Source organism: Durio zibethinus, chromosome 20 (assembly GCF_047325235.1).
Source record: "Durio zibethinus cultivar Kanyao isolate XHJ-2024 chromosome 20, ASM4732523v1, whole genome shotgun sequence".
Lineage (NCBI taxonomy): Eukaryota > Viridiplantae > Streptophyta > Magnoliopsida > Malvales > Malvaceae > Durio > Durio zibethinus.
The window spans coordinates 9,855,774-9,868,196 of NC_143181.1; the positions used below are offsets into that span (position 1 = coordinate 9,855,774).

Below are 12,423 nucleotides of genomic sequence, written 5' to 3' on the forward strand. Positions count from 1 at the left end.
CAGCAACCAGAGCTGTATGCATTATATGAATAAAAAGCAAGCGACCGGGATCATTCAATACGACAGTATGAACACGATACCAAGGTAAACCCATGGAATACCCCTTTATCAAATCAACGAAAAATAGACACTATGTAACTTTATTGCATTGAAATACCTCCCATTTTTTATGAATTCTTTCGAAGAAAGGATTAATGTTTGTTCTATTCCATTAGTAATAAGGGAAGAATTCGACTCAAAAGAAAAAAAAGAAGCAAATCTATTCTATACTCGATAAGTATCAATACGCAATGAAGGTTGATTCTATTTTTTATGAATGAATGCATCCCTATTTGTTCATCATTCAAAGGACCTATTCGTAAGAATTCTCTTTCATTCATTCTGCATTTCTTTATTTTATGGCCTTAGTCTATCTATGTATAAAATATGATAAAGGCCCATATTATTAAGACCATTATTACATATTATTAAAATAAGACCATTATTATGTATTACGCTTCCACAATCAAAGTGAAATATAATATTACATATTATTAAGATAAGACCATTATTACGTATTACATTACATATTATGCTTCCACAATCAAAACGAAATATAATTTTACATTATTTTTACTTTATGCCTGTTGGTATTCCAAAAGTTCATTTTCAAGTTCTAAGAGATAATGATGCAAGGTGGGTTGACATATAGTGCGACTTGTCAAATATATTAGGTCATATGGGATTCTCCCGTTCTCTCGCCCGATCGAGATATCCCCTGTTTCGCCTCATAAAGATTGATTGAATTATCAAAAATTTGTAGCGGGAAGTGTAATGAAGTGCAATTAGAGATCCATTTTATGGGGGTCTATCCAGATTAATATTTTCAATTAGAATGATTTATGGTTGGCTTGGTTGGACCTATAAAATGAAGTATCTAGGCTCCGTTTAGAAAAAACCCAATTAGTAATATATTTATGATTACCACCTATATCATAATCATAATTTTTCTTTTATTTTAATTATAAATAAGAGCTATTTCAAACTGTTAATCAATCGAATAATATCGAAAATACGTTGAATATTTGGCAAAAAACATGAAAGAAAAAGAAAAAAGAATTAAATTAAAATAAAACAAATTAAATCATAGCAAAAAGACGTGGTATTGGGTCATTTGTCCTATATGTGCGAATCAAAATCAGGCAGATCTTTACTTAGAGTAGAGCATAAACTTAAAAAAATTGAATAAAAAATTGACGAACCCCATTCAGGAACAAGAAAATGACATCGTGATTTGGATTGAATCGTAACAAAAAAAAATAGATCAATTAAAAGTTTGTGCTATAAGTTTAGCGAATTTTTTCTATATTATAGGAAAATGGGCCAAACCTCATCTTTCTTTAATTTAATTTTAAATTTCATTTTATTTAAAAAATGTAAGAAAAAGCCCCTTCATTGAAAATTAGATGTTAGAAAGGTCCGACTAGAAAAAACAAAGGATGGTTGGAATCTACACATTGATTTTTTTTCATAATTTTTGTTGAACCGTATGCATCAAAAGGTGCCTATACGGCTACTAAGGGATACAATTTTATCCTAATCAATCGAATTTATCGAGAAAGATTGCTTTTTTTAGGCAAAGAGCTTGATATCCAGATCTCAAATTAACTTGCAGGTATTATGATCTATCTCAGTATAGAGAGTAATAACCGAGACCTATTTTTTTTATAAACTCTCCTGGTGGAGGGATAGTATCTGGATTATCTATTTTTGATACTATGCAAGTAGTGGAACTAGATGTGCATACATTAGCCACGGGATAGGGGCAAAAAAATGAAAAGATGGCAAAAATCTGAAAAGATGATTTGAAAAGACACATGATATGACCAAGTAATGAATATGGTGATGGATTGGTCGATATAACCTATAAGTGGTGATCAGTTGATGAAAATAATCAGTTGATAGAATTTATTCTGAAATGGCTATGGCTGAGTAGCTAAACAAGAAAATGAGATATGGTGGAGTCTTGAGAACCACAATTAATTAGAGTTTCATGACATTAATGTTAGTGATATCTACATTACATGTATTACATTTGCATTGTAGTTGAACAATACATGTATGTAATTTGGTTTAGCTATGCACTTACATCATGCACTAAACATTTGAATCATGATTTAGAATATGGCATCTGTGGTATTGTGAGAATCTAGACTGTTGCATTTGTATCATTAAAAAAGTATTTGCATAATTATCATGATATTCTTTACAAAGTTTTGACTTTGATAAAAGATTGAGAATTTTCATGACAAGAGATTTTAAACTTTTGGAGGAAAGCTTGACATTTGCATAGCATACATTGCATTTTTTAATATTTAGTGCATAGCATGCATTGCATTTAAGAATGTCTAATGCATGAAGTGGGGATATTTTAAGATCCCACCTGGAGAAAATAGATATGAAAACTTTCCAATGAAAGAATTTCAAATTCTCATTTGAAAAAAGAAAACCTTTGAGGTAAGATTCTAATATTTGAAAAAGGATGTTTCAAGAAAAACAATTATAAAAGTTGTGAAGCCTTTGCTCAAATGAGCATTCTTTTATTTTAGGAATAATTTGTAAGATCCCTAGGCACAATCTCCTATGATTTCTTCTAATAATCCATAAAACCTCTAGGCATAATCTCTTATTATTTCTTCTGATGATCCATAAAACCTTTGGATATAATTATAAAGGAGCCTTATTTATTTTTCAAAGTCGTAAGCCTCTGTTTAGAGGAGCTTATTTACTTTTTAAAGTTGTTGAGACTTTGTTTAAAGGAGCCTTATTTATTTTTCAAAAGTCATTGAGCAACTAATTAGAGAAGCTTTATTTATTTTTCAAAAGTTATTAAGCCTTTACTTAGAAGAACTTTATTTACTTTTTAAGGTTGTTGAGCCTCTGTTTAAGGGAGCCTTATTTATTTGTCAAAGTCATTGAGCTTCTGTTTAGAGGAGCCTTATTTATTTTTCAAAAGTTGTTGAACCTTTGCTTATAAGAGCTTTATATACTTTTCAAAAGTCATTGAGCCTCTATTTAAAGGAGCTTTATTTACTTTTCAAAAGTCATTGAGCCTCTATTTGAAGGAGCCTTACTTATTTTTCAAAGGTCATTGAACCTCTGTTTAGGGGAGCCTTATTTATTTTTCAAAGTCATGAAGCCTTTGTTTAGAGGAGTTTTTATGTTATTTAAGAAGTCTAAGTATGCTTAAAAAAAAAGAAAAAAGGAAAAAAAGAAAAAATATGTCAAGTTGATTCTTGATAGGGTTTTTTACATCTTTGTTCAATTTTTATTTCGCATAAAATATGCAAAGAGGGGTAGTTGTAGACACCACAATCTGTCTGGGGTTCTATTTGTTAATTAAATAATGAAAAAATGAAAAACAAATCAAGTGCTTTAGTTCAAATGAAATTGTTTGTCTGGGTTTATGTTAGACCAAAATCTAAAGGTTGAATTTAAAAGGAATCGAAACTCCTTTCGAATTTACATCTTTGTTCAATTTTTATTTCGCATAAAATACGCAAAGAGGGGTAGTTGTAGACACCACAATCTGTCTGGGGTTCTATTTGTTAATTAAATAATGAAAAAATGAAAAACAAATCAAGTGCTTTAGTTCAAATGAAATTGTTTGTCTGGGTTTATGTTAGACCTAAAATCTAAAGGTTGAATTTAAAAGGAATCGAAACTCCTTTCGAATTTAAGGTGCTCAAATTTTAAACCTATAAATATAGACCCACATCAAATAGTAAAGCACACAGAGAGAGACATAGAGATAAAAAAAAAAAAGCATACAAATAAAGCCAGAGAGTATGAAATTTTTGAAGATTTTTTAGGATAAAAAAAAGAATTTTTTTGGAAATTTTTTGAAAAATTTCTAGTTTTTGGTTGAATTTTCTAGTGATCTTTGAAGATTATGATGACTTTTAAGCCATATTTCCAGTTTCTGACGAGTTTGCCAATTTTCAGTGCCAATTTTTCATAAATCGATAAACTTCTAATAAAAGTTTGGTGAACCAACCTAGATTCCGATGAGATTTTCTAGAATCTAGTGAAAATTCAATTAGAGTTCATCTGAGTTTTAGAGAGAGAAAGAGAGAAAAGAGAGGAAAAAAGAGAGGGAAAATGTGGAATCTGAGGAAAAAAAAGTTTTGGCCCTTTTATACCTTATTGAAATGATGTCATTTTGGGCATATAATTCAACCCAAGATCAGCATGTTTCTATTCAAACCAACCTAACCCGTAGCGCTCGACCCAATTTCGACCCACATCCCTATCCTTAGCTTGAGTTGAACCGAGCTATTAAGCTGAGCTATCCTAACCGTTTCCTCTCTGCAGTCGAGTCAAGTTGTTCCAGCCACCAAGCTGAGCCATTTTTGTTTTGGTATTTTTAAAATTTTAATTTAATTAATTAATTAATTAATTTGTTTATTTATTTTTTAAGTATTTTTGCATGATTAAATTTTAAAAAAAGTTTAAAAAAATTTTACAAAATAAAAATTTTGGGAATAAATATTAATTATCCAATGATGGAATTTTTAAAAATTTCAAATGGTAAATTCTATAAAATTCTTAGGTGGGAAATTTTTTCTAAATTTATCCCAAATAGTGGAATAATTTAAATAAAATTTCAATAATAATAATTAATATTTATTTTCAATCAAAAAATAAAAAATAAAAAATTTTAATAAAACTTTTGGAATTAAATACTAATTGCCCAAGGATGAGATTCTTAAAAATTTTGAATGGTAAATTTTTATAAAATTTCTAGGTGAGAAATTTCTCTAACTTTATCCCAAATGGTGAAATAATTTAGATGAAATTTCAATAAAAGTAATTGTATTCTTTTCCAAATAAAATTTTTTGATTAAAAATATTTGACAATTATCCAATGATAAGATTCTTAAAAATTTTAAATAGTAAATTTCCTAAGAAATCTCTAAGTGAGAAATTTCTTTAAATTTGTCCTAAATGATGAAAGAATTTAAATGAAATTTCAAAAAATAATTGTCATATTATTTTCTTTCCAAAAATAAAAAAAATTAAAAAAGAATTTTTAAATAGACCCAAATGGTAAAAAATTTAGAAATAAAAAAAATTTTAAATTAACCCATATGGTGGAAATTTTAGATATCAAATAAAAAAGTAAAAATAAATTTCGAAGATGAAATTCTTAGTAATCACAAATTGTTGATTATCTAAGAAATTTTTATGTGTGAAGATATTTCTAATTTTGGCCAAATGATGGATGAATTAGATATATTTTCAATAAAAAAAAACCAAAATAAAAAATAATTAAACATTTTTTCGACAAGAGAGCCTCTTCGAGAAAACAAATGAGATTATTAAATACTCTTGAGGTAAGAAAATATTTTTAAGAATTCTACTAGATTGATGGAGAATTTTAAAAGTTATTTCTAATATTCCACATTAAAATTTAAGACCGTTATAATCAAGACCTTAAGATAATTTAAAATAAAATGAAACCATCCTTTGGATGGGCATGTAGAGGTGCTAAAACCTTCCATGTATATAATCAAACTCCCAAACCCTATTTTGATTATTAGACTAGAACGTATTCTTTAAGGACTTTTAGTCAAGCTTAGAAGCTCATTAAAAGGATATATTCATTAGGTAGCTAATCACACCTAGAAAAAAGATTGGTGGTAACTCCTTAAATTAGGTCTAGTTATAGATTTTTGGATTTATATGTTATGACATAGAATAATAACAATAAATTTGCATTTTTACCTTTTAATGACACAAAAAGTCCTAAAAAGACCCTAAATGATAACTTGTTCATACATATCAACTATGAAAACTAAATTCAATCATTCGGACAAGTTTAGTATCATGTATTTAAGCTATCGAAACTGTTAAAACAAAATAATAATAGCAATTTTGCATTTTTGTTTTTTAACGGCACAAAATGCCCTAAACAAATATAAACATTAACTTTTTCTCACATATCAACCGTAGAAATCAAGTTCAATTATTCAGATAAATTTAATATCATGTATTGAAACTATCCAAATTGTTAAAATAGAACAATAACAACGAATTTGCATTTTGGCTTTTCAACAGCACAAAAAGTCATAAACAAACATTAATGATAAATTTTTCACATATATCAACTGTGAAACTCAAGTTCAAACATTCGAATATGTTTAATATCATGTATTTAAGCTATCGAAACTGTTAAAACATAACAATAACAATAATTTTACATTTTTACCTTTTAACGACACAAAAAGCACTAAACAAACATAAACAGTAACTTTTTCATATATATGAATTATGGAAACCAAATTCAATCATTCGAACAAGTTTAGTATCATGTATTTAAGTTATCAAAACTGTTAAAACATAACAATTACAAGAAATTTATATTTTTGCTTTTTAACAGCATAAAAAGCACTAAACAAACGTAAACAACAGTTTTTTCATACATATGAACCGTGAAAACCAAGTTCAATCATTTGGACAAATCTAGTATCATGAAATACCAATTAACATATCTGGAAAGAAATCCAATACAAATAAAATGTTTGAAAATAACTTCATGGATTTGCCAATCAATATTAGCTCACTTCAAACATGGGCATAATATCATATTATCTTCACTTGCATTCTCAAATGCAAAATTAAGAAAATTTTTCACTCTGTCTCGATACTCTTGACTTAATCTTGACTTTTGTACCCAACTCTAATCCATTTAGTACTTGCTGATATAAAACCAAAGATATATAATTAATTATATGAAAACAAACTCTAACATAATTAATTAGACTAACCCTAAATCCAAAAATAATAACAAGTCAATATCACTAAATAGTTATTTAAATTTCTATGTATATTCTACATGATATAAAGAAATGAGTTGGCACATCTAAATTTTGCATGTAACATGGCAAAATATGAAATGAAGACAAAAAAAAATTCCCAAATATTGGAAATAAAGTATAACAATAATGGAATTTGGAATTTGGAATTTGGAAGACTAAACAAATACTTGTGAAAAGTATAAAGGTTGCGCACACATAAGCCTACATTAGGTGATAAATACTTACAATTCTCCAAATCTAGATCAAGTTGCAAAAGGAACTCTTTCTGATCACGTATCTACGATAAAAAGATAATGTTAGTGTGCTAACTAATTAATTAATATGCTAAGCTCAAAAATAATGTTATTGTTATATATATATATATATATATCTCAAATTTCCTACACTTCAACAACCAAATGAAAAATGTAGCCATTCAACAACCAAATGAGTAAAGGTTCAATATTTAGTGTTGAAAATTGGGATAACGAAGGAGACTAAAACTTAGTTTCAATATAATATGAGATACTTAAAAAGATTAATCCATTTTTTGAATAATACATTCTATACTATCACAAAGGTTAATTTTTAATTTTTACTTATTAAAAATATTATTTACTTTTGTATCAAGCTACATATTTCACCTTTAGCTTAAAAATGTAGAGAGCAAAATATAAATATTTTTATTGGAAAACTTAACCCAATTTAATTCATAAAATTCATTGATGATTTAATCATTAGCATAAGAAAATATTTTATTATTATTGTAGTAACTTTTATTGAAAAATGAAATAGTATACTTATATTTTATAAATTTAGAATTTTTAAATTTGATGTATAGATTATGTTATTGTATACACATAACATGAATTGATATATTAATATGACATCACTAAAAAGTTTTCTATGACACCACTAAAAGTTTTTCTGGCTATATCACTGCATGCTTAACAAACACTCCTTGCAGTAAGCACGAACACACACTACACTCTACTCAATGGTCTACATGCTACTCACATGTATCTAACTAATTTATATCACATATAAGTACTACTAGACTAGCTAGACTTGGTGGCAATATTTTGTTGTTGTCAATACTAGGAACTTACATAAAAAATTCCCATGTAAAAAACACAAAACTTTGCTGCTGCACAGCCCACCATGCAACTTTGATTCTAAACCAACTCTTCACACCTCCATTTGTGCAACTACAGAACACGCACTCAATAACACTAGATAAGGTCCCGAACTTTTAAGATTTGTAAGGTGCTTTACCTTCAAGTTCTGATAACAACTATTAAATGAAACATTGAAAAGCCAAAGCAAATAAAATAAATGTTGAAACTAACTTAAAATAGAGTAAAAGTCAAGATGGAAATTCATTGAGGCATTTTATCAAACACTAGGTAGGTAGTGCCATTTTTACATATAAACAAGCTTATGCATGTATGACATACACTCCTTACAGCAAGCACAAACATAGACTACATTACTCTACTAAATTGTCTACATGCCACTCGCACATATATAACTAAACTAATATATATATATATATATATATATATACTATTAGACTTGCTAGACTTGTAGGCAATATTTAGTTGCTGTCAATACTAGTAACTTACAATAAAACTTTCCAAGTAAAAAACACAAAACTTTGAGAAAAAAAAGTTTAATTCCAAATATGAGGATGCCTCTACTATTTTTGTGGTTTATTCTACTTGAAACAAAATAGAAAAAAACATAGTTTTTGTTAGGTTTTGAAAATGTAAACTTCACTAAATTAAGCGAATTTTTTTTCATGTAATAGATCTCTATAAAAGTTATTTGCTTACTACATATTTCTATAGTTATATACGTATATGATCGGTCAAAAAAAAGAGAAGAAAATATTTTACAAATTAGCTTAAGCAGGCACACAAATATAATAGAATTGAATACAAAAAACAAACAATTTATTTTATTTTCGGTAACTCAATTAATAAATTCTCCAATTAACAAGTCATAAAATGACCATGCATGAATGAGTATATGTTGCGTGGATGCAAATTTATTTGCCTGATTGTTTTTCTATTCTATTTTTTCATTCTCACATCAAGGATTATTAAGAAATAAGGATTATTTGATTTTAATTATGATAAGCTTAAAACTGAAAACAAAACCCAAACAAAACAAACAAGGCATGTCATGATAAGCTTGAAACTAAATCAAATAAGCAAATTTTCCTTATTATGAGTGAAAATTAAAAGAAAAAAAATTGAATTGAAAGTTACTTGTTTTGAACCCCTTGATAGGTTAACAATTCTGAAAATTAAAAAAATTAAAAGAGAAAAAACAATGAGAAGCTTTAAGCTTTAAACAATGCAAGAAGGAAATCTGGAAATCTGAAAATGAAAGACAATTTGGGAATAATGGGGGAAAACCTAGGAAATGAAATAGGGAAATCTGGGTAGGGATAAGGCTCGATGAATTAGGGCCAAATTTAATGGCATTTATGTAAATAAATGCCACTAAATTATTCTCAATAGTTTATTTATGGCATCTATGTATATAAACGCTGTTAATTTTTATTGATTATGGCATTTTGAGCTACAAACGCCACTACTTTTTATTTTGTAGTGGCATTTTATATTACAAATGCCGCTATATGACTATTTAGTGACATTTGCAAGCCACTAATTTTTAGAAACATGGAACTTACCTGCATTTATTAGTAAAGCACAGCTAAAAAATTGCCAGTATTTAATCGTTTTCTTATAGTGATAGTTTTTTTAAAAAATGACTTCAACTTAAGAAAAACCTTTGAAACTTACCAATGAGTTGAATATACCTTTCAATTTAGTATATAACATTTTAAAAGATGGAAAGGAAAAGTTTTATATTTTCTAAATTTATTAAATGTAGCATATGTACTTTTGGATAAAAGTCCAAAAAAGATTTCTACTAATAGAATGAATGATAAGGTAAGAAAGGCATATGAAGAAAGAATGATGAAGTGGGAACAAGATGAATATAACTATTGTTATAGCTTGCTTGATTGTCTTTTTAATCAATTTTTTATTATTATTAGAGTACTTATGAAACTGCTAAACAGATTTGGAAAGCTTTGCAAAAAAAAATATTACACAGAAGAAGCTGGCATAATGATATATGTAGGCGACCAACGATTTAGATATTATATGGTAGATGGAAAGTTATTGAGCAAACCGGAGAACTTCAAATGTTAGTGCATAAACTCATGACTAAAAGAATTAAGATTGAATACAATCTATAAGTTGTGGCTATCATAACATATAGGTCTATAAACTTATTGCTAGACATAATTTAGAAATTGACACCAATTTTTTCTGTTTAGGTGCGATTACAACCTAACTAAATCTATTCCCTTTTAAAGAGAATTTCCAAGCTTGACTTGAGTCTCTTTTAAAAAAATAGATTCTAATTTGCAAAACTATAATTAGGTCTAGAAGTACAATTATGTGTGAGAAAGGTTATAATTTTCTCATCATGCCGATCAGAAGGATGATACCAGTTGATTTCATGTTATCTAAGTCTTAAAACATGTTTATAATTTTATCAAATAAATTTAATATTGAAAATTGTTCTTAAAATTACTCCAATAATGTGATAGCAAATTAAAAAAATTTTCTCACCTTAGGAGTATTTAAGAATACTATTGTCCCACTCTGAGGAGACTCCATTGTCGAATTCATTAATGTCTTTTTCAAAAATTGATTGTTTTCAAAATTAATAAAATCTTCTAATGGTTTGGTAAAATTTTATTTCGAGGCACATCTTCCAACAGTTTGATATGATTTTTATTTAAAATTTATTTGTGAATTTGTTTTTTTAATGAAAAAATCATTAAATTTTCCAATAGTTAGGTCAGATTTAACTTAGAAGTTTAAATCCTCTAATAATTGAGTAGGATTAAAAATTTTATTTATTTATTTTTTAAATTATTAAATCTTTTAACAGTTTGATAAGATTTAATTTGAAATTTAAATCCTTTAATAGTTTGATAAGATTGAACAAAAATTTTTTTATAAAAATCATTAAATCTTTCAATAGGTTGATAAGATTTAATTTAAGATTTAAATCCTATAATAGTTTGGTAAGATTAATTTAAAATATTTTTAATTAAATTTTATTATGAAATTATCCAATAATTTGGTAAAATTAATAATTTTGAAATAATTTTTAGTCCATGAAAATCTTTTAATAGTTTGGTAGGATTATTTTTTAAAAAAATCTCTAACCTAAAAATTATCAAAGAAATCACCTTTATGTTTTCTTCTTAATTCCATCATAGAGAAATTTTTATTAATTATTTAAAGTTTAACTAAATTACATGATTCTAAAGAGAATTTTATTTACTTTTAATGTTTTAAATTACATAATGATAATTTAAAAAAATTACACTTAAATTTACTTTATTGAATCATATTTTTATTGCCAAAGAACTCTAACATTTTTCTAATCTAAGAATAAATAGTAATAAAATGTGTGTGTACGTGTGTGTGTGTGTGTGTGTAAAAGAAAACTAACTTTAAAAGTAAGAATAAATAGTAATAAAATGAGTAAATAAAAAAAAAAGAAAACTAATTTAAAAAAAAAAAAAACAAGAAAGCTAAATAATTAAAAAAGGAAACTTGAAACTTGAAACTTGGATGAAAACCTTCAACAATGGGTATAGGCTAAATAGTGGGCTTGGAGTTTTTCACTTCAATTCTGGGGCTTGAATCTTTTTTGGGTCAAACTAATGTTTGATTATATTAAACTTGAACCAAGTTTTCAAGTCTAGACCATTTAATAAAATTCGTACCCTTTATTTATCTTCTTCTCATGTGCTTGTAACTAACTAGCCACTTTTTCCCAGACCAACAATGCCACCTTCAATTTCTTCACCAATGGTTCTCTTAAGTTGCCAATAGATTTCGAGCTCTAACCTTCTTTTACCTTTTCCACTTTCTTAGCAAATCGGATATTCTGAAAACTCCTTGAACTTTGTAAGACTTGAAAAACCTGACTAAAATCTTTATTATTTGTGCCTTTTTTGCTTAAATATGATGCTTCCACCTCTTTTTTTTTTGGTACTATTATATCTTATTCTAGGTTGGTTGTCAAATTGTGTACTTTCCATGTTTGATTGCCGAATATTGTTGCGTGTGTTTGTGATGGCAATACTAGTTCCCTACGATAGTGGTGGACTGGTGATGCTATGCAATAGTGGTGGAAATGTTGCTATGGTCAGTTGGAAGTTTTTTTTCCTCTTTCATTGCTTATTCATTATTTTTTTAGCTATAAACACTTAATTGTATCTAGATAAGTTCTAGCCAGTTGTGAAGCTATTAAAGTTTCACCTTATTCATATCCAACATTTCATTAACATTTATGAATTTTTAAAATTGAATTTTAGATTAATTTGACTAAAATGCTCATTGGTCAAACAAAGTCAAATATAATCAAATTTGGTCAAACTCGAGTCAACTATTGGAATTCACAACTGAATAAGATTATAAAAGGTTAATACTTATAAAATTATAATTTTGATGCATTAAAAACCCAGGTCACACCTCTTAAG

At 27.2% G+C, this 12,423-nt stretch overlaps 1 long non-coding RNA gene across 1 annotated transcript; it reads right to left on the reverse strand.

Moving 5' to 3' along the window:
* Positions 1-6,166: 6,166 nt before the first annotated feature.
* On the reverse strand, positions 6,167-9,268 carry LOC149513100 (uncharacterized). The gene is made up of 3 exons (XR_016330813.1): positions 7,949-9,268; positions 7,086-7,137; positions 6,167-6,740 (listed from the first exon to the last, which is right to left on the reverse strand). It is a non-coding gene; the product is annotated as an uncharacterized LOC149513100 (long non-coding RNA).
* Positions 9,269-12,423: the final 3,155 nt, after the last annotated feature.